This window comes from Pezoporus flaviventris, unplaced genomic scaffold, assembly GCF_033815535.1.
Source record: "Pezoporus flaviventris isolate CSIRO_AGI_PZ_B2104156 unplaced genomic scaffold, CSIRO_AGI_Pfla_v1 ptg000001l, whole genome shotgun sequence".
Classification (NCBI taxonomy): domain Eukaryota; kingdom Metazoa; phylum Chordata; class Aves; order Psittaciformes; family Psittacidae; genus Pezoporus; species Pezoporus flaviventris.
This window is the reverse complement of record NW_026892549.1, coordinates 9,650,841-9,674,908: the sequence shown is the minus strand read 5'-3', so window position 1 is coordinate 9,674,908 and position 24,068 is coordinate 9,650,841. Positions and strand designations below refer to the sequence as shown.

The following is a 24,068-nucleotide window of genomic DNA, read 5'->3' as shown; positions in this document are numbered from 1 at the left end:
AAGGAAGGGTTGGGTTCTTGGAGCATAAGGAGCAAGAGACTGAAAGGAGAACATAAACCCTTACAGCATGAAAGTATTAGAATCTGAGAGCAACCTGGCATTTACAGGTTTATTCCTCATTTTAGTGCATAACAAGTAGGCCACCAGTTAATCAGATTTAGCTATCTCAGGCCTGTCTGACATTCAGTGTGATGCTCACAATTACAGCTTTACCTATCTGTTTACTCATTCTGTGCTGTGGGAAGAGATTGTGGGTGAAGGCCCAGGTGAGGCTGATTAGGACCATTAAGGCCTGTTAATACAATCAGAGTCCTGATGCTGGTATCTCACCTTGCCTGTTTGCATCCCAGAGCCACAGGTTCTCTCCAGCTCTAGGAGTCTGTGTACTGATCACAGGTACAGGGAGGAATGGCTGCAGTTTAGCACCGTGTGTGTTTCGTGACTGTCACCATGTGTGTAGCAGTGCTACATACACGTTTGAGGCAACATTCAACAGTTGTAGGTCTGTTGTGCGAAAACACCTAAACCTTGTATAAGACTGTCCTGGGTTCAGCAGGAGCAGTCATTTTTCTCCTTCTTAGTAGCTGGTGCAGTGCTGTGGTTTTGACTTTCAGCCTGGGAACAACGCTGATAACACCAGTGTTTTTAGTTGCTGGTCAGAATGTTTACTCTGACCAAGGACTTTCTGAGTCACATGCTCTGCCAGGGAGGAGGGGAAGCTGGGAGGAAGCAGAGATAGGACACCTGACCCAAACTAGCCAAAGGGGTATTCCATAGCACAGCACATCATGCCCAGGATGTAGAACTGGGAGCAGTTACCTGGAAGGGCTACATCACTGCTCAGGTCGGGCTGTGTATCGGTAGGGGGGTGGTGAGCTGTTGCATTCTCTTCCCTTGTTATTTCCTTTATCATTATTATTATTGGTGGTAGCAGTAGTGGTTTGTGTTATACCTTAGTTACTGGACTGTTCTTATCTCAGCCTGTGGGAGTTACATTCCTTTGATTCTCCTCCCCATCCCTCTGGGAGCAGGGGAAGGAAGCCGGGGGGCGGGGGGGGGGAGTGAGCTAATGGCTACCTGTTTTTTCAGACTGGACTTAAACCACGACAAAGGCAAAGACTGAGAATCTTGACTATATTTGTGGTTAATGGAAAGTTTAATAACTGATTGGATAACAAAAGCTCCCATGTGTGATTGTGTGCCAGTCACAGCTTCAGATTAGTAGAGAACTCAGCTAGGCTGGATTAAGAAGTCTCATCTATACTAACGTGTGCTTGCTTTCTGTAAATCCAACATAAAAGGGCAGAAATAATCCTTAGAAGACACTGAATACAGTGGGATCATTTGAGCACTGTTTATGTTGCGAGACCAATTCTTTTGCACTTCTCTTTACCGAGTTTTGGAAAATTCTGATTGTGGACCAGCAGTGAATGATAACCTAAAATGTAAATGCATAGAAGTCACCAATACTAACTTCAGAAACGGTTACTGTTACTAATTTAAATGTACTTGTTGAACTTTCCATCTCTGTTCAAAGAATAAACTATTGTAGCTTGGAGAAATATGCTTAAAGCATAGAAGAATTTGGTGATTATTAACAGACAATACTTACTTAAACCCTATGTGTAGGCTATATTCCCCTTTGACATGTAATACTGTCTAGCAATTACAGCACACTTATAAAATAGCAAAATCTGTTTTTTATGAAATATATAGTATTAGAGAATATAGGTATAGCAAATAATTTTAATATAGAAATATCTTTCTTCTGGACTTTATCCTGCATTCCTGCCTTTGTTCCACTTGGTAGGCTCCTCTTGTCTTATGGTAGATAGACATAGTATTACATCAAATTATACTTCTTGGATCACCACAGCAGTAAAGCACTTGAGATAGGAACTAGAGAGCATCTGCATTATAATCTGCATCTCCTTCAAAGCCATGTTGTTTGGTCTCTGGAAGATCTCCATCCCTCTGTGCAGGGTTTTTTACCTTCTTTGGTAAATGCCCTGGATGAAAGTGCTGTAGATGCTGTTATTTCACCTCCTTCCTTTCTCTGTGACAAGATCCTGTTCCAAAAAGTTACTTGTTAGCTTTGAGATACTAAGTGGACTCTTTAGTGGTAGGTTGAGTATTGTATTATGAATGCTGAACATGACTTCAGTAAAATGAAAAAGGAGAAGAGGAAAAAAGAAAGAAAAAACTGAAATTTGAACCAGAGATATGATAAAAAAGACCTTCCTGAAAAGTATCTTCATTGTCTCTTCATTGCCAAACACCATAACTGCATCTTGAGACTTCCAACATATGCTTTTAAAGCTTTCTGTTTGATGTCTTCCTCAGCTTCATTGATAGAAATTAATTTATTGCAAAATGATAGCCTAATCCAACACCTGTACTGGAGATCAGAAGAGTAACGCATTCTTGTTCAAGAATGTATCTTGCTTTTTTGTTTGATTCCTCTGATTTGTCAGGATCTCATCTATGTTTTTTGAACTACAGTATAATATAATTCTGGAGAGCTGTTGTATTCAACCCTAATATTCTGATCACAAAGTGAAATCTTGAAGAATCATCCTCTCCTTTTGCTCTTTATTCACAATTCAAAGTTGCTGTAGGATAACCTTGGTTTAACTCTCATTAAATATCAGAAAAGTAGAAAAGAGAAAATGTTCTGTCCTTTCCCCCATATTCAGGTAACCCCTGTTTTCTAACATAAGTAAGACTTTGCAGTTAGACTTTAGCTGTATCCTTCCCACCAAGTATTTCTGGATATAAAAAAGTCACCTTTTAAAAAGGCATTTTAGACTGCCCAGTACAGAAGAGCAAATCTATAAATTGTTATTTGACTCTTGCCTTTGAAGGTTTTATTCTGTTCCCTGTTCATAGGTGAAACAACTGGGTTATAAAATTTTTCATCACCCGAAAACATTGGTCTATATCCCAAGAGATCACCACATTACCATAGACATTGTAAACATAAATTGTACAAAAATTTCCATTAACTGGTACTAAGGAGTCCCCCCATTTGCAGGAAATCATTTGAGAATTCTTTTTGGACATCACAGTAGCATTTCAGTGCAAAATGGCATATAATTGTAAAATTTCATAGGCACAGTATGAATCTCATGGAGCTCATTCTCCACTGTCTTCCTCCCTTTGTAGTAATTAGTAAGGATGGTCATATTTTACATTCACCTTGCAAAGGTGTGAATTACTGTTCAAGGTGTAAGAGATACTCTGTGTTCTCATTTGAATGCAAACTGAAATCGCATCATGATTTATTTTAGAGATCTCATTGGACCTGGGGGAATTAAAGGCTTTCCTGAGAAAACAAGTCACTAGCCACTTACGGAGATTTGCCAGAGACTGTGCAGCAGATAAATGATTAAGGTATAAGCGGAGAAAGACTAAGAAATAACAGTAAGAACAGCAGCAAGGGCATAGTAGAAAATATGAATGGCCTATTGTATTAGTGAGGAAGTAATGAACTTCCTCAGTGTTCACTACTGAGGAAGTAATTTTTGCAGGTTTCCCATCGAGTATAATCTTTATGGAGCTATTGTCTCAAACTGAAGATGCAATAGGCCAGGCTAGACAGGGCTTTGAGCAGCCTGGTCTAGTGGAGGGTGTCCCTGCCCATGGCAGGAGGGTTGGAATTAATGATCTCTAAGTTCCCTTCCAACCCAAACCATTCTGTGATTCTATGAGTAGAAGAGTTTTCAGATTGAATCAATAAAATTTACAGTACCCAGGCTTGATGATATTCATTCAAGTGTTTTAAAGGAACTTAGGTAGGAGTGGTTGTCTCTGCTACATTTGTCTAATCAGCCTCTTTTCATAACTATCAGAAGCACCAATTTCAGAATGGTCTGTAGTGATGACTGAATATTGGAAATGGATGGCTAGTCTGACTTCTGCCCCAATGACTCATCAGGAAGTATGCTTAGTATATATATATATATAGATAGATAGCATATGTGTAGTAGGTTAATATCTATACATGATTCTCTTCTGTAGAGGTAAACAATGAGCTGTTTTTTTATTTGAAAGAGTCAGTAACCATCTCTCTGATCTGGACAGTAGTCTCTATTCAGATATCCATAAACTTTTTCACAAATGCCTGAGCTAAACGCTTAATGTCATTAAAGAAATGAGATCATTATGGGATATCTAATAAGACACTTAAAAGGTAGGCATAGGAATAGGGATATGGGATCATTTGTCACTGTGGAGGGAGTTTATCTTTAGAATCTCTCAGGACCTTGTTTTGCAATCTGCTTTTAAGTGTACTTGAGGTGACAGTTGCAGATGATATAAAGTTGCTGATGACAATAGAATCTAAAACTGATTTCAGACTGTTGCAATGACAGGAAAATAAACCAGCAGATATAATTTCGTGTTCATATTATTTTGCATGATAAATGCAAAATTACATTAAAAATAAGAAGTGACTATCTATATAACCAAATGTACTTTTGATATTACTAATCAGGAATAAGATTGTCAAATTACTTTGTAGGATCTCTGAAAATATCTGCTCAATGTTCAACAGTGATCGAAACCCCAGAATGTTGGGGAATATTAAGAAAGAATTTGTGAACAAAAACACCCAAAACATCCCTATGTCTGTAGAGATCCATGGTACACTCAGATTTGAATCTGGCAGTTCTCTTTCCCTACTTCAGAAAAGGTGTAGAAAAGCAATAAAGGATGGTAAGAGTGATCAGAGACTTTGAAGTACATCATATGAGAAGAGACAAAACTGACTTGAAATTAGAGAGGAATTTGGGAAAGAAGTGATTAAGATTGACTAAAACAAGATTATTGAAATCACAGATTGCACAGATCAGATGAATAGGGCAGAATTGTTCAGTATTTGTCACAGCAAAACAACTTGTGGTACACAATGATTTTTTTGAATAGTGGATTTCAAACAAAGAAATGGTTGTAAAAATCTAAGTTAAATTGTAGAATCTGCAGGGTTTTCTTGGGGGCCAAAAATAGAAATGGATTTAAAAGAAGAGTCATATAGTTCAAGGATAAGAGGTGCTTCGGTGGCTGTTAAATAGGGAGCAACTTTAAAGAAGCTTCCAAGTCTACATATAAACCTCTGAGAATGTTAGGAAGCTGGGAAAATATTCCCTGGAAGGCACAATTCCTCTTTCTTGCACTGCTCACCAAAGCGTCTCTTCATATTCTTTCTTCGAGATACTGAGCAGCTGGTCCTTCAGCTGACTCAGTGAAGATGTTATGTCCTTATGCCTTCCTTTTATGTGCTAACTCATCTGGGGATGTGCTTCTTTTCTAAGGTCTAACTCCCTCATCCTAACAGAAATTACCTGGATAGGACATAATGCCTTTCCTTTACAGTGCAATTCAACCTCTTCAAGGCACAAAATAGCTCCAATTCAACGATGCTTGTAGATTCAGTTCCTCTTTTGGGCTTTCATGGGTTTCCATGCAGCTTCTGGCATATTTTGAACAGTGAACTGGAATGATTTCAAAACAACAGTTTTAAAAAATATTTGGAAATCTTACTCTGCAGTGTCCCAGATGAACTTTTTATATATTTGCACCTCCATGCCTCTTTGCCCCCAGTATAGGCCCCATCATTTCCTGCTGTTGTACTGCATCTCATAGGACTGTGTCCTGTGGACAAAAATCTGGAAAATCTTGGTAATGAAGAATTAATTCCTAATTTTTAACTAATATGTGTCCTTAGTGTTATAACTGTGCTTCTGGCCAGTACAATAGAGTGATGATTTTGGAATAGAGAGTGGATCTCTGCTACATTATTGCTAATGTAACAAAGGACTCCGTGTCAATGCCAATGACATTAATTCTTTTTCAGCCTTAATTAAATGTGTCTGTATTTCTATTGTTATTTGATACCCCAAATAAACACTAGGAGCCAAATAATCTTTACTTTTAAATCTGGTTTTACAGTTTGATCTAGGATATTAATTGTGATTTCAGCATCAGGCCTACTGCTTTAAGCAACAGCACATCTGGGAAATACCCTATTTCCTGTAAGTCTTCAGAACTTTTGACAGTCTTCACAATCTGGGTAATACTGTTGTACATACTTGTAATTGTTCTTAAGTAACCCTGAATTGTATTTTTTTCTTTAAAATAATTTATTAACTTGTTTCTTTGAAACTCAAAAGGATATAAAGACTCAGAAATGTAGTTTATCAAGTTTACTCTTCAGTAATACCAAATATATTATCAAACAAGGGTGAAGAAAACACATGATGCAGGCAGTCACTGAAATTGGTATCTTTTCCCTCTCAAGTAGCCAGGTGACATTTCACTTATGGGAACCGCTAAACTAAGGTGTTAAAAACAGATTTAGTTTACTTTCCATCTACTTAAAAGAGAGCTGTTCTCACTGTTTTGGCAATTAAAATTTGAAAGAGGGAGGCACTTGATTTATAGAAGACACTAAACTGGAGACTGCTTTATAAAGCTAAAAAGAACTGATTATAAAACTTGACAAAATAACAGACTGTTTTCAGCAATTGGTGAGCTGTGACAAGAGTCTCTTGCTTCAACAGAAGGTAGGTGAAGCTTCTGTTATTATTAGAGACAAACTCAAACTCTGAGATGTAGATCACCAGCTTTAAATACCCTTTCCCCTCAGCCTCTCAAATGAAGAAAATTTTGTGTAGGATACTGGTTCACTGTACTGTACCCCATGTCTGAAATCCTAGACTATTTATGTCTATTATTTATGAGATAGGCAATAAAGGCAGGGGTTTCGACTGCAGAATTGCCACACATACAAGAGCTTACTTGTAGGCTTTCTGCTGCTTAAGCAGATCTAGTAGGTCCCCTTTGGTCTAATTTGAAAATCTAAAAGGTTGAGAGTCCTGTGGTCAATGGATTGCAGTCTGGTGTGTATTTATGTAGTTACTCTGTTTTATAATAAATAAATAAAAGGGTTGGCTAAGGTGTGAACAATACTGAGCATATGTTTGCATTGTTTGGTGGTAAATTAAAGTTTTAGTGGAATTTTAGTTGCTAAATAATAACTGAATTTTGTAGATTACCCTAAATGATGTCTCCTTTAGAGTGATTTAAAGTGTCATCTGGAAAATTTTAGTCTGACTTTGGTGATAATCTTTTAGGTACTTGCAGTTGTCTGGAGCTGCTGACATTTTGCAATCTGTATTCCCACCACGTTTATACAACAAAGACTGTAAGTGCAGTCTTTCAAGCACTGCAGAAGTCTTGGAGGAATGCTCATCCATCTGGAATTTCAGTGACCTCTAAGTTTTCTCATCTTGTTACTGGACACTTCTGGAAACAGAGTATTTGTGAATAGGATTGCTGTTGCAAAAAGAGGAAAAGCACATTTACTTTTATGGAGTTTTGGGTTTTTTTTGATTTTTTATGGTTTGTTTTTTTTTTTTTTTTAGTTTGGTGCTTGACTTTGCAAAGTATAGCCCAAAGTCAATATTCGCTTCACATATTGAAAATTAACAAAAACTTTGAGTTCCTAAATTGACTCTTACTCAAATTTATCAAATGTTTTAATTACCTACTAGAAAAATGATCACATCTTCTCTGTCCTACCATTGCCTTCCATCTTTTACCTTCTCCTCCAAATCTGTTGTTATTTTAATGTATTTTTACTCCATGGGGCTGAAGATCTTTCAACAAAGGACTGCTGCTTTTTCTTTTTTTTCCTTTTTTTTTTTTTTTTTTGTGGATATGTAATACAATGGGCTTTATGGAAATGGACTACACTTACTGTAAAGTATCTTAAACTTACCATACAGTCTGCTTTCTCCAAGATGCTTTTCTTGAACAGGGACATGTTATGCATGACAAAAAATATTTGAAAATCAATTCTTACAAGAAGGGAAGAATTCTGTACAAATCTCTTAAAATAATAAGCTACATAATGATAGATGCAGCCACTGGATATGTGCTGAGTCATTTGACCTTATGTGTATGCCAGGCTACAATACTGGAGCAAAATACGTAGTAGAAGCATTTGCATGTGCTATGAGAGAAGTCTTGACCTGGAAAGTCAGAAAGGGTAGGTTTCCTAAGGGAAAAATATTTCCTTTGCCAGACAACCCATTTAAATGGAAAGTAGGCTAACTGGAACACCGGCAAGTTTTTCCTTATTCAGAAATGTAGTCCTTTTATAAAATAAAAACCCCAGCCTAAACCTGCAAATATGAAAAATAACAACAATACCTTTTTATTGTATATTTTTTACTTTATTGTAAATTTTTACTATTTATTTGTGTATATTGAATACATCTTCACCCAAGTCTGCTCTCTGGCAATGTTTAGACATTGTGAGATACAGATGAAAAGTCAAAGCTGGATCAGTTATATTTGCTTTCTGCAACTGTAAAATTCAAATTCTTCAGAGTGTGAATTGCATATCTTTCTTATCAAATAAGTATTGACAGAAAAGGTCTCTGGGGAGTATCAATCAACACATAGGAATTCATGGAATTTTTGATTTAAGTAATGGATACTGACTTCTTCATCCAAGAACTAGACTTAATGAAAAAATCATTATTTTTTCTAAAAGTGTTTTTTTCTTTGCCTTTATTGAGTAATTTCAAAAACTAAGTTTCTTTCTGTCTTCTGCCGTCTCTTCGGCTGTTACTAGGATCTGCTACCTTTGGAATAATTCTGTATTATGGATGGCAGGTAAAACTGGTCATCAATCGAAGATTCTACAGTGAAGCTTAAGGAAATCACTTTCTAATGTGCTGAGATCCCAGGCTATCATCAAGGCTTTGCAGATGTGACAAAAAAACAACTTGAACTGCAGCCAGAAAGGAGTTGAGACCAAATGTGGAACATGATGCAATGAACCTACAGCAGCTTGTACAGTTAATCAATGTTAGTTTGACTAGAAAATGGGCAGATACTTTTTCTTCTGGAATTCAGGTGTTCTGTGGATTGTCCAAAGACTGAAATAAGGGTGTACCTTTTTTTTTTTTTTTTTGCCATTGTTAACAAAAAGCAAAACAAAACAACAAAACACACAAACAAACAAAAAAGAATGATCTGAAGCAATATTCAAGAGGACAGTCTCTGAATGCAGTTCTCATGTCACTCCGATCTCTGCGGATAGGAAGTATTTAGACATGCTTGGTTATCCCTGGAGATACTTCCCATTGTTAAGCAGATGCAGTCAAATTTATGAGTTTTCTAATACAACTGAAGAGCCTGGAATTTTAATGTATTCCTAATTAGATCCTTGGCTTCCAGTTACTTTTCTCCCTGGTTCCCTTAGACATTCTGGAATATATTTCTTATAGACAACTGTATATTCTTAGACATATATGCCTAACAAGCATGAGATACAAGGAAAGATTGGGTGGCTTCATTCAAATGTGTGGAAGTGAACAGTGACCAGCATCAAACTTCTAAATACCTTTTGTTATTCATTGCTAGAGAAGGATCACTGGAGAAAAGCTTTTAATACGGATTCCGTCAGACCAGGTTAGGGAGGTGTGACTGAGAGTTTCAAGTTATGACCTATTGTCCCCTAGCAGCCTCACATTTCACGTGATAGAGACCCTAGCCAGAATCATTTAGATCTTAGCAAGCTGGGAAATGTGTTTGTATAGGGATGGCAATGGATTACCATCAATTTACTGTGTGTAATCACATGATACATTTTTAAGTTATCTCTGTAGTTTAGGAGAGTAGCAGGTGATTTAGGACATAGCTACAGTTTAAGTAAATCTAGCTAAATAGTATACAAGTTAGTGGTTTGAAGACTTGTTTTTTTTAAAAGTCATTAGTGGCTAGGGTTATTGGCAAGTGATAAAGGCAAATGTTCAATCAGGAGAGTCAGTATTTAGAAAAATTTGTCATCTTTTTGTGTGTATTGCAGGGAGGTAGGTCAATGAGCTATAGGGTGCTAGTAGGAAAGAAGGTGTTTCTCATGTGCTGGCTAATTTACTGTTAGTCATTGCCTAAAAATACTGCAGGTCGAGTTACATCAGTCTGTCATATCAGGCACATGGAATATTTACTTTGGTAAATCAAATCTTGCCCTCGTCTGCTGAAACTGGGGTTAAAAAGTAAGGATGGTACCAATAGTGTAGTGATTACCAGACCCATCTATTCATCTCAGATGGGTGTAACTGCAGATGCCTACAGCAGAAATAAAGTGAGGTTCAAACTGTTCTTACTTCAGAAAGAACTTAAGTGACTGCGGGTCTAGCCCATCGGCTTAGATGCGCTGTGATGGATCAGCGGGTCTTCAACAATTTTCTGGAGAGTTCTAGACTGATCATTTACTGTAAAGGTGTTTAAAACCAGAAAGGTCCCTTCTGAAAACATTCATGCAAATTTAGTCATCTATTTTATATCAACATTCCTAGATGTTCATTACTGAAACCCTCCACCCACAACCCTTTCTGGTGACAATGTCCTGTATGAAAATAGCTGCTAAAATTGAGACTAACAGCAAATTGCACAAACAATATTGGCTCCTGTACACTTAGAAGCCTGTGGGCATTTGCCTTTTAGACAGCATATTTGTATTAGAAATATGTGTCTACTGCACAGAACCCAATGCACACTGTATTTAAAATGTTTATTTTACATTTGCTTTCATGGAAATTAATCATAAATTTATTCATTTATATGGACTTATTTAAAAAAACTCAGGACCTTTTCCATTTTCCAACTGTTACTTACGTGTACAGATTTATAACTGTTATAAATAGGAAAGACCAGTCAAGGCATGTCTATCCTGCTACAGATGTAGAATCCCCTTCTGTCAAACAGTGTATTTGCTAATGCTTTGTTTTATCTATTTTTAAGAATTTTCCAAATATTTACACTTTATTTAGCTTGACATACCATGTTTAACTGATATTCTGTAAACTAACAGCTCGCTCTTTGCTCATCTCTCATATCTCTCAATTGCTTCATTTTCAGTTCAAGATAACTGCTTGCTGTTGTTTCCATTTAGAGAACTCAGAAAAATTCCTCTCCTCTATTTTTTGATCTTTCAAATGTTTTGAGAAATAACATGTTTTAGTATAAAATACATAGCTAGTAGCCTTCAACAAGTTGCTGATTTGTCCCTGAAAAACATACTTGTTTCTTCTTGCTATTACAAATTTCTGTACAAATTACTTGTTCCTAACTGCTGTCTGGATATTCCATTTTTCTACTTCTGCTGCTCTTTCTTCCCCTATAAAGTTCCAAATGCCAGCAGGGATTAATAGTTGACTCGCTTCAAAGGAAAAGATAACAGATTTTGGATAAAAGTAAGGGTTCAAAGAATGGAAATATGACTACCCATAAATAAAAAGGAAATCTGAACTCAGTCATCTGACAGCTCCATGGCATCACATGACTAGAGAGAGTCGGCTGGTCTGCTGATCTCTGTGGGACATCCTGCATAATCTGCTATAAATTATGGAAAATAATTACTAAGTAGACTGGAAATCACGTCAATTGAGTTATTTCAAGCTCAGCAGATTGTTGAGCAGTAGATCCAGGAATGCTGGAATCATAGGATAATGGGATTATAAACTTTGATTAATTTCAGTGAAACAGCATTGCTGCTCTTTTAGACAGTCCTTTTCAGGGGAGTCCACATGCAAAATACTACCAGGAAATACGAATAAAAGCAGTACCTTTATATGAGCAATTGTTGCCATTAAAGGCTAGTATTCCTAGAATTTCCCATAAGACAGCTGATTAAGTCCAGGTCATGGACTCCATGACTGTTCAAAATAGCTCTTAATATGATCTTAAAATCTGCTTTGTCTTCTTCATTAGTCGTGTGTGAATCTGAAATCGTTGGACAGCTTGTCCATAAAACAACAAAGTTAATGCTGCAGAAACTAGCTTTTATGTTTCAGTCTTTGCTTTGAAGTAACAGTTTTACTGCTAACCTTGCTTTTTAGTCTTGTTCTTCTTTGGCCAATTTAGATTTTGAGTCTATTAGCTGCAGCAGCATCCTGTTCAGTATCAATCATAAGGAAAAGGAGTCTGTCATGCACAGCATAGGAAACTATTTAAAGGATAATAGCCTTTTTTGCTTCTGGTTGTCAGAGTGGAAAAGAAATGTTGCCTTTATGGTTACTATTGCATAATTGTTTATTGCATTTTGAAGATTTGCACCTTCCTCTGAGATACAATAAAGACAGACTATCAGGTTTGATGGACCAGTAGTATGATCGGCCATGACAACTCTTTTATGTTCTCATACATGTGACCTGTCAGTATCTATACTGAAATGATAAAAAATTAAGCTATTAGTGAGTGAAGACTAGGGCTTGTGGAATCAGTTGTCAGTATGCAGTGAACCACCATTGTGGAAATGGAGCAATACATGGCAGCAATCTACATAGAACAATTTAACATACTCACTAGAGTTCAGTTACTGATTTTTAGGAACTTAGTTATATGAGAAAGCACTGCTATGTGAAGTAAAGCCAAGGCAGCTCTTTTAGGGAAGCAGATCTTACACTGGGAAACTTTGGGGTTGAAGTAATTCACATATTAGCTGCAGTTATGCAATTGGTAGAAATTTCTCAGTACTTTATAGGAAAAAATTGAGAACCCAGAAGTGATTGTCAGGTCATTAATAGTGCATTTCCTGAGGCAAATGTATATAGATATGTCTGGAAGTTGGTCATGTAGGTGGTGTCTGGTGGGCATGGCTGCTTTTCTCTATTTAAGAACTGTTAAGGGTCTTCGTAATTAGAATGTAATTCCCTAAATGTATGTGTAGATGACTCGCCTATTTGAAAAGCTCAGCTCTATGAGATGTTGAGTGCTGTAAGGTCCTGTCAGCTCTTAGTTTTACAAGGGCTCTAAATGTTAAACAAAACAAAAGGCATCACTATTGTAGTGGATTTTGCTTTTGAAGTGATCCATTTTTTTTATAAACAGAACACAATAAATCCAGCATCAGTTACTGTATCAAATACCACATTCCTTAAAGTCTGGCAGGTCCTGCTAAATATGTGATTAGAGAAGGAATGAAGAAACAACAAAAATAAATGCTTGAAAAACATTGGAAATATAAGGACTGATGAGCAGTGAATCTTATTTAGGGCATTGCTTTGCTATCCACTTTTCAGAGGCTCTAATTTATCACAGGAGGTTTCCATCAGATGCCTCCTGTTTGATGTGACCAGCTGTTACTTCCTTTTGCATTGTAATTGCTTCAGTCAAACAGTTGATGTTATATCCCGTCCTGTTGTCCAGCCATGACTTCAGAGACTTCAGAAATGCAGCATGCAGTTGCCTGTTTTGGAAGGACTGTGTACTGAAAATACTGCTTAAGAAGACAATTTGATTTTAACTTGTTCTGGCAGATATTTGGCTTGATTAAGGGGAAAAAAAAAAAAAAGATAGCTCTGTCACAGAGAATATTATCATATTCCTTACAGGCAAGTACATTAAAAATGATAGTAAATGAGGTAGTTTTACAATATTTCTTTTAAAATGAATGGTTTTACACATTTTAAATGCTCTAGGTTCATAAATAATATGTAGCAGCTGCTATTGAGAAATCTTACCTGATTGCTTTTATTCTCTCTAAATTTTTTACGTCATTTAAATAAAGAAACATCTTTTCATGTATTGTTAGAACTTTTTTTATCACTTTACGAAAATACAGTAAAACTGTTCTTGCAGAAGTAAATGTTCAGATCATGTTATTGCCTGGATTTGGCATAATGGGATTAATTATTTTGAGGTGGATACCGACATACCTTGGACTATAGAATAATGGAATTCAGTGCTTAACTCTTTCACAAAAATAATGCATGTCACCTTTGTCAACTCAGTTTGTCCCTTGTCCAGCAAAATAGTTAAACATTTATGCAATGCAACACTAGAATTTATGTTCATGAAGGTACATCAAGGTGTTAATTGCATTGTGCCTCTGTTTTTCTCTTCCTCTTAGTTTTTTTTTAGTTTAGACAGTAAAAGCCCAAAAGACCTTTCAGCACGTATGAACTGTATCTAGCACAACAGAGTTCCTGGTCCCTGCTGATTTCAAGCAAATGCTATTGCATATCCTGCTCACTGCACTCCCGTTGACCCTAATGGAAATGTTTGCATGAATAATTTGAGCTCTTTGTATATACTCAAATAGAAAAATAGTATTGCCTTGGGAAAAAGGACTGGGTCCTCCTTTCCTTGCCGAATACACCTTCTTCATTGTGGTAGGTTTGATCTCTCAGCGTAGCTTTTCATTCTCTGACCTCAGTATCAAAAAGCTGCTTTTGTTGTTGGGTTTTCTTTAACTTGTTCCCAGATGCCTCATGCAACCAATGGCAATAAAAGAAGTGAAATAAAGACACAGAACCAATTCCCTGAGCTGTCCATTGGCATAAATAAGTAGGTATGTAATTTGTCGAAAGACATACAATGGACTGTTTTAAAAGTAAAATCAGCTGCAGCACTAGTGTCTTTTTTGTTTGTTTTTCCTGCCTTGTTATCTCAACAAATACACTGGTTTAGTGCTTTCTTGGATTATGGATGTATGTGCAGTTCAGACCTCTGTAAATCTTAAAGTGTCAATTAGTAAAGAATGAGCGAATATGCTGTTTGAGAATGTACCATGAAGTGGGGCAGATGTGCTATGAAATAGTTTTATAAATATAAAACCAGAGGAAAATCAAGCAGTACAAACCAGCTTAAATCTCAGTTAAAATGAGAGGTGCTCCCAGTTGTCAATGAAATTTTCACAACTCATGTTTACAAATCTGAATTCTGTGAAGGTTTCTATATTTTTCAACTACTTATACTAAAAGCATGTAAGAACGTGCCTGAGTTTGGTGCAGTCAGATTCTGTAACGAGAGCTTACTCCAGTTAGAAGTGCTCTGTAGTAAAAATTGTTCATACACTTACACGTATGCAACATCCTGAGCTTACAGGGATGCTATAAAATCATATTATTGTCATTAGGGTCTTTTAACTGAGTAGCCTTGTTGGCTGTTCAAAGAAAGGTATTCTTTGTCTTGTGAAAGATTCCCCCAAGTCACAATCAATCTAGGAAGTACTGCTGAATTTGCAGGGTACTGTTCCATGGGTGTTACTGGTTCAGTCAGGCCCTTCATTTATGGAGTACTGTGTCCCTACTAGTCACTGTCTGTCTATTTTTTAACCAAGCAGTGTCTCTTTCAAATACAGAATATTAAGTTTTGCTGACAGTCCAAATTTCTTCTGCTTTCTAGATTTCTGAGGCTGATTTCTGAGGCTAATCCTGACCATTTTCTGAATGTCAAATTTTCCAAAGTGCACTTTTGATTTATAAAAATCCGTCAATTAATTAAACCCTGACAACTGTCATGTTTTTTCCTTGACATGCTGGCAGCATTGGCGTGCTGTCCTTGAAAACATACACAGCATGTAAATTTGTATGACAACTCCTCTGAAAAGCAAGGTTCTTTTAATCAACCTATAGTGCATGTGGCTCCTGCTCTGTTTGCAGATTGAAAGATTTGGCTGTGGCTTTGGAGGTGTTCTGGGTCTGCCTGAGGCAGAGTTGATTTTCTCCATAGCAGCCCATATGGTGCTGTGTTTTGGATCTTGAACTAAAGCAGGGTTAGTAATACACCAGTGTCCAGCTATTGCTAAGCAGTGCTTGCACAGTGGCAAGGCTTTTTCTTTTTTTTGCACTGTGCTTCCTCAGTAAACAGGCTGGGGGTGGGCAAGAAGTTGGGAGGGGGGACAACCTGGACAGCTGACTCAAAATGACCAGAGGGATATTCCATGACAGGGCTTTGAGGAGGTGGCTATTGCTCAGAGACTGAATGGGCATGGGTGTATTTGAGGGAAGTGGTGAGTGATGGCCTCTGTGACACTTGTTTGGTTTTTTTTCTTCCAAATTCTTTCACTTATTAAACTGAGTTTGTCTGGACCTGGGAGTTTTCTCACTTCTGCCCTTCTTAATCTGTTCGCCAGTGCTGCTGGTGAGGTGAGTGAGCAAGCGGCTGTGTGGTGCAACTGCTGGCTGGGGCAAACCCGCTACAAAAAGGAATAGTGGAAATGGGGAAGAAAAGAATGGACTGGGGAAGAAAAGGAGGGCCTTCAATGTTAAAATACTTTAGTAGCCATCTGCTGTGTGGGAATATCTGGATAGTCTGCCATGACAAAGCATTAGAAGCTCTTGTCTCTAACCAGTTTTATTTCATTGTTTTGCTAAGAACTAAGGAATAAAATGATGCCCCAAATGGAAAGGATTGAATTCCCCAAAGGGACTTGCAAATGCATGAGAAGAGCTAAAATACCTCGCTTGTAGAAATGGCTTTCAATTTGGTGATATGAAAGGCAAAGTCCTGGTTTAGGTAGATAAAAAGAAGAATATTTGCTGTCAACTGGGAGGTAGCAGAGGTGACTCTAATATTAGTAACAATGCGACAGACCTGACTGTATGATGCAGCCATTAAAAAAAGAATATCTTTGATGGGTTGAATAGGTAGAGATGAGAAGGCATGGATCCATCCTGTAAGACCTAGATACAATACTACCTACTGTTCTCACTACAGGTGCTCCTGTTTGAGAAGGATTAATTAATACTGGAATATAAACCAGAAAAAGCCTACAAAGGCAAATAGGCAAAAAAGATGAAGTCTTTTTATCGTAGGAAAGACGGAATAAGATAACTTGGTTTGTTTAGCTTAACAAAGCAAAGGCTTAGAGGAAATGCAGTTGCGGCATACAGATGTATTGGTTGAAAAACACCAGCAAGGGAAAACAACCATTTACCCAAAAGGAAAATTTGGCATAAGAACAAATTTGGTCATAATTACATTTAGGCAGGAAATCAGAAGTTTCTAAATGTCAGATGTTTGAGGTTCTGCAGTGTCCTTCCAGGGAAAATAACAGGAGTAAAAAATCCCTCTCTCCCCAGCTGGCTTTGTGGATGTCCTTTAATCAGCTTGCGAAGGGGATTGTGACATAGCTGTTTGATAGTGGGGGCTGAATTTGTTAATTTAGGAAGTCCATTTTAGAATCTTGTCATACGTATTGATAGTTTCTTCTGACTGCCAGAAGCAAGTAAGCACACTGTATTTGCTTTATGGCAGGTATTTATACTGTCTCACAGAGACCTGTCATGCTGTCAGCATGATCTGTAATGAAACCAGTCATCACTTAGAAGACTCAGAGATGGCATCTGTAATTGTTCTAACTTAATATTCAATTTTCTGCTGTGGTGAAGTGTGCCTTATCTTTAGTACTTAGCATTTGGAAGCTTTTAGTCTAATCAACAGGCTTAAGTAAAGTGTCACTTCTTTTTCAGCTTTTCCATTTTTCTGCCCCACTGGCCATTTTGACTCTAAGAGTCTGAGAGACACAGTGGGAGATGTGAAGCCCATATAACCAAGAAGGCAACTGAAGCTTTTCCATGTAGTGTTCTAGTGAGACTTTTCAATTTATGGTTCTAGCTCAGTCTGTCTTAGAAAGTCCTAGATAAATGTACAATGGCTAAGGAACTTTTTTTTCCCCCTTTTTGTGTAGTAAACTCTTCACTGCGGCATCACTGCTTTGGGAACATTACTAAGCAATATCCTCTTAAATACACAGAGAGGGATTCACCTAGAAATACCTGAAAATCCAGGGTGACTAAACACAAATGCTCTTGACTTAGTCTGTTACCATCTGTTTACTAAATTCAGTTATTTTTACTGAATGCCTTTTAGAGGGCAGCTGAGAGAAAATGTTCTAGAGCTGTCAGTGTATCTGTAGTCAGGTAGCACTTTGAATATCCTTAGAAATTATTCACTTATGTAGAGGATTCAGAGAAAACTTATGAGTGGCAAATTGTGTTGCCTCAGTTCATTCTCCTCTCTGGAAAAAAATAGCAAGACACATTTATAATAGAGCAGTTTTCTATTAAGGTGATTTGACTGAAAGCACAGTCCACTGTCCTCAAGAGGTTTATAAAAAGTGGAGCGTGTATGTGAGGAATACAAAAAGTATTGTCTTTGTAGGTGCTTGCCATGAGAATCAATCATCTTTTTATCTGCCATTTTTGCCAATCCCCTGTGATCAGAGCAAATTCTTTTGCTCTGTATTTAAGTTGAACATTTGGATCTCTCATTCATTGGGGTAACTTGCTCATTAGGTTAAGTTGCTAATGGCAGCTTTTCTTGAGTGGAGGGAGAGAATTTATTTTTTAAAGACGTAGTTTAAATAAGTGATGTACTTTAGATAAGGGCATAAAGAATAATTAACAGACACATAGACCAGAGAGATTATTTAAAATACAAGCTTTATTGTAAAGAAAGAAAATATTATCAGTGGCTGTATTCAGGAAGCACCATGCTGAACAGACAGAAAAATTGACTTATAAATAGGTCTTTGGGAGGTTATAACTCAAGTTACATATATTATTCATGTAGTAATAAAGCCTGGAATCTCCATTTGGAGACAAATATTTCATTGTGCAAGGCACAGTAAAATACAGCAGGGGGTGTCCTCTTTCCCAACCACCTTTCAATCTAATGAGAAGATGCATGCAAGAAAGAAACAATGGGACTGTACCATAACTATGAGAGCATTGAAATCATAGTTTAAGGTTTCTGAAGACACGATGCTAGTTTTGGAATTTTAGTTTCTACACTTTAGCATTTTGTATGTTCTGTTAGTCTTTTATATTATAGGAACTAAACAAAATGTACCTCAAAGGATGGGCAGGTGCAAGAATGGTGGGAATTTTCAGGTAGGTCATCTACAGAATTCCTGTTCCTTTTAGGCAATCAAAGTCCACATCTATTGTCTTTGATTTAATTCAATATTTAGCATTCATTTAGGTGGGTTATCTTCTTTGTTTTTTTAATGTCTTTCTTATGCCTGGGAGCAACTAATACAGTGAGTGCCAGATGTGCAGTGACCCTGCAGAGTCTGATTCACCCACTCATCCTGCTTCCTCAATGATTTGCATAGATGTTCTGCTAAGAACAGCTACTAAAATAATCTGGCAGCCAAATTATTTAATCCTTGTCATTCATTTTGTGGCCTGCTGGATATTAAAAGGGTGGGGGAAAATAAGAATGAAAGGAGGTAAAAGCACTGGTTTTGGTTGCTTGATTTTATTCCTTTCAGCTGCTGTTACAAGTACCTTATTATTTAGCCTCAGGGGTAGGGACTTGTAATTTAGGGCACATGACAATAGCTGATAGATAATCTATGTAAGAATCACAGGGCATCAATGAGAGTACGTTATATCTATACTAACTAGTACAGGAAAAAAATACAAACAAGTGGACCACTATCTTGGCTTTACCTCAGGTATTTAACTGGAAAGGCATGTCAATAACCTAATATTTCACCCACCATCTCTTCCTGTTAGTGGACTTTAACAATAGCTTTGCATCATGATTTGAAAATATAAACACAACTAAAGGACAGAAGCTGTATCCTCCCTTTCATCGACCTGTGGCCATGGTTCAGGTGAATTACTTAATTATTTACATTTGAGTAAGCAAGACTGCAATCCCTCTGCTCTCTGTTAGTAGTAGTAGAGGCTGGGGAAGGGTGAATGCAGTTTACAGTACAGCATAGCATTAATGCACTCCTTCTGTTGAATGGTTTAGTATGCCAGGATTATTGGGCAGGAAAATGAACTCTTCTCTTGATTGCTGCACTTCCTTGTTTCTCTGGGGCACTTATTACACAATAAAATGCAAACCCTAATCCAAGAGATAGAGAGGTATAAATAAATCCATGGAGAAAAGTTTTGCTGCTGTTGTCTGCAAACAGCGCTATTATCCATAAATGGAGCAAGCGAATGGATAATATGTAGACAAAATACTTTGTGGTTATTCACTTTTAGTACCATGTATGTCTATCTATTGCAAATGTTTGACATGATAATTGCAAGGAATTACTGTGAGTAAATCATCAATTGCTAGATATGAATGTGACTGGGGTAGGGATCAATGTTAAATACTGACCATTTGTCTACCAAGTGTTTGATGGCAGTATAAGACCATGGCAAGAAAAAGGTGTGGCTTTTTTTTTTTCTTAAGATACAAAGAGAGTTGATAAAAGGGCATGATATTAATGACTCAAGTGATAGTTGAGTTCCTGTAGTTCCTCTGTAAGTGCCCATTTAAAGAGCTCTTGCTTCAGTTTGTATGATACATAGCTGGCAGTTAACCAACTTTTGCAGGTAAGAGGTTATTTTGTGCTTTTCACATTTTTTTTCGTAGGCAGAGGCATAGCCACATGGCTCCAAGAAGTTTATTTTGCTATGCTGATGGCTCACACGATGCTGCAAATTATTCTGTTTACCAAAGCATCTCTGGCCTTAGCATCTATGGGCCACTGTCACTGACTGGCTGCCTGAAATATACTGGGGTGGTAAAATCAGACTTTCTTTTGTTGTTTCTAATTTGGCTCATGTGTACTCACAAATGTCCTGTGACATTTATACTTACTCACCAAAAAAAAAAAAAAAAAAAATTTGTTCTCAGCTATATCAGAAATGCTGGTTTAAGTATGTTTGGCATAAAGTTGCCTGCCTATAGTCTTTTGAAACTACTTCCAGGGTTTTTCCTGTAACAAGGAAAGAACACAGCAAGCAACCTCAAAGTGCTTTAAGTGTAGCAAGACCATCTGTTGACTTCAGAAATGAGTTTAGTAACAGTAATGTCTTTTCTGCTATATGTCCTGGAACCAGAGGATGCTTAAGTTGCTTTTACTTTTTCTTTCTATTTTTTTTTTATTTCAAGTGAACAATAATATCTGTATTTCAGATTTGAGCACACTTCAAAGGGTACTTCTAACAGTCATTTTAGCTGTGTATAAAAGGGACATGAGTGATTGGAAAGGGGGGTGTAGAGAGGGAAAGAGCAAGATTACAGTGTCACTATTCTGGTTTGTAAAAACCTCCAGTCACTGAGTATTTCTTGTCTGCCTCTCTCATGGTAAATGTCACTGTGCAGACATTGAGCAGACAGAATGCCTCCTAGTTTATTTTGAGTTAATGAGCTGGTGGAAGTCTAAACTGTGCAACATGATAAAACTATTTTTCTTTGCAGAAGCATCAACTGTGCACAACATAGTCATACCTTAGAAGAAGAGAAATGAACTCAAGTTGTGGGAAGCTGCTATACAGAGTTGCTAGGAACAAGAAGGGCAAGGAAAACAAGTACAACCCCTGTTTGCAAAGTGAGTTTTGACAGACCTTCTGTGTCTCAATGACTGTAGCTCCATGCAACACCATACATTTGAACAGGAAATCGTAAAGAGTAGGCATACATTTTGTTGGCCCAGAACACTGTTAATAAGAGACTTGGAAAAAAACTCCTATATACATCCCATCATCCTGAAGGCAATGAAATGTCAATGAGGATAGTGCAGTGGAAACCGTGGCTTGAGAAGAGAAAGAATCTTTCATTCAAAGCCTGTAAGATCTCTTCGCTATTAAAATTCAGCATGCTTTCATAATACAGACCGAAGGAGGAATCAAATAGTTCTATGACTTCAGAACTTTTACAAGTCTCTTTAAAGCTTTCCATTATTATTCGCTCTTCAAAGACAGTCTGTGGTATTACAGAATATCAAAGAAGCAGTCTGAAAATGCAGGCTTTGAGAACCAATTACTAGAAACTGATAGTACAAAATGCATTTTTCAGCTTATCAAGACTTTGTTATGAGGATTGATTCAGAGAGGTGCAGCATGCCTTCATGACATTCAGTGGTGATAAATCATCTGTCAGAAGTTCTCGGGGAAGATACATATAACTAAAATTAGTACACACATCCTAGTACAGTCCATGCCTATGGGTGAAGTTGCCAGCAAACAGTGTGCTTACATGGATACATCTTTAGAATAAATCGGGGTAAGTAATATTTAGATGCATACCCTGGAGTTCCAAGTTGCCCCTGGATACTAATTTCTGAATAATATCTTGTACTTTACCCAGCACAAGAACTCTCTAAGAGGGCTGTATGATATCTTCCAATTTCTCCCCTTTCTGGGGAGAAAGCTCTGCTTGAGACATTAATGTGGCATATAATTTTACTTTCAGCTTTTAGTAATTTCATTTAGTGTATGTGCTTTACTGCAGTGTTCTAAGGTTTCCATTGAAAATGTATTTATTCCCTTTTCCCCCACTCCCTGCTTCATTGCCCATTGCTATAGATATGTGTCTGGGAAGCAGGGATTGGTGAGTATTGTGGGAGTCGTTCATGTCATGGGTGGATTTATTTAAAGGAAAGCTTGGCTTGCCATCTTCTTTAAAGATGCCTGGACTCTGAAATCCTCTGCAGTATTCATAGCTAGATCCTTCTGACTAACTATGGTATATTCTAGCTCTCATGTTTGTCACCCTGGCTTCTGAAATCTGTATTATAGTCAGCCAAGTGTACTATCTTTAAAGAAAAGTTTTTAATAGAAGAAGGAGTAAGGTAAGAGTATGTATGCATGTACATGTATGTGTCTTGGGAGATACGGATCTAAGGAATTGAGTGATATCTAGTCCCCTATCATGAAAAGCAAGCTCTGCATGACTCAGGAGCTACCTTCTAGCATATTCCTAGTTTGAATGGCAGCTTCACATTACAGTTCCTTTATAAAAACAAACACTGGCATAAGATTCTATTTTATTATTTTATTTTTTTTTTTAGTGGTGACACATTAACAACAATCCTTGTAGCAGCTTCATCCGGGCTATGTATGAGTCTGTTGCAGGAGTTGGTATATGCAGTTTACTGTAATGACTGACAAACAGATTAACTGAAGCAGGAAAAAACAGGTTGGGAAGAAAACATATGTGGCTTATACTTCTATGTCTACAAGCCATTAACCTCTGCTGTTCTGGTGAATGCAGTGGGGCGGGGAAAGAAGGAACAAGATGAGATTGTCTCCAGCATGTATTGGTAGCAAAGCAAGGTGCTGGGCTGTTGGATATAAGCTCCCTGAGAAGTTTCATCCCTACGATCAGAGCTGAGGCCCTTGGAATGCTTCTAGGTGAGTGTGGCTCAGCTTGTGGCCTGTGCAATGCTTTCATCTAGTTTACTGCTGTTTCCTTGGAGGAGAGAGGGAGCAGCTGTTCAACGCATGAAGGTAGCCCACATGGCTGAATCCGCTCTCCAGTGCCTGCCACAGGGAGACTTTTTGCTAAAGGTAGGCAAAGCTGTGGCAGGAACAGGAAGGGTGCATTTGGCAATGGCTGCTAGGGGGTCTGGGAAGGTAGTGTATTGGAGGTAGGAGTGAGTTTGGTGGAGCTCAGAGACTGAGACGGTAGGAAGAAGAGAGTCTTCCTCCCCGAAACCATAACCTGGCCACAACAGAGCTGAAGGCTGGTATGCACTCCGCAGTATTCTGCCAAATGTGCCTGAGAAGACAGTGTCATTTTCCCCCTCTTCTTACTTCACATGGGTCTGTCAGACCAACAATCCTCACAAGTAAAAAGAAGCTCCGGGAGGTAAGTCTTGACTTCATGTGACCGCTGGTTAAGTAAAGGCAATAGTTGCTGCTTCTCTGTGCACAATCAATATGAAATCAGTGGGAATCAAGGATTTGATTTTCCATGCTTATTACTTTACTATAATGTGGCCAGGCTAGAAGACTTGGCTGCCATAATGGTTTCTAGCAGGAGGAGCCCGTATCACTTAAAGACTTCTGTCCCTTGGTTTCCGAGTCACTTTTGTTCTGCTTTGCTCCTCTTGTACTTGCTAAATGCTGGACTGTAACTGAAATAGAAAGCTATTGCACTGAGATAGGAATTTGAGTGATTCACTGTGTATTTACTAAGAAGTTCTTGTAGAAGCTGTGCACATCCTGAAGCTATGCACTGAGGTAGATAATAACAGCTGTTGTTAATTAAAAATATGAATCCAAGACACAAATGAAAATTACCATTTACAGTCTTGATTGGGAAACTAAAAATGCTGAAAAGGAGGAGATATTCATTGTGTTCTACTTAACAACAGGATGAAATTATGATTCTTTTTTCTTTTTAATGCAAGACTTGGCTATTTGACACATTTTTGTTTGTTTGTTTTCTTAATATTCCCCAGATATTTCTAAAGCTTTGAACAAAGGGTTTGATTACAGGTAAGGTTCGATAATAGCCCTGCACGT

General features: G+C 37.6%; 2 protein-coding genes across 3 annotated transcripts in view; both read left to right on the top strand.

The window, feature by feature from the left end:
- The window catches only part of ZRANB3 (zinc finger RANBP2-type containing 3), a 487,195-nt gene that overhangs the window by 408,066 nt on the left and 55,061 nt on the right, over positions 1-24,068 (top strand). The gene's annotated exons all lie outside the window — the stretch shown is intronic.
- Positions 21,386-24,068, top strand: part of NCKAP5 (NCK associated protein 5) — a 507,525-nt gene continuing 504,842 nt past the window's right edge. For both annotated transcript variants that reach the window (XM_061442407.1, XM_061442190.1), the window contains exon 1: positions 21,386-21,822. The gene's annotated coding sequence lies outside the window, so the exon portion shown is untranslated. The remainder of the gene's footprint in view (positions 21,823-24,068) is intronic.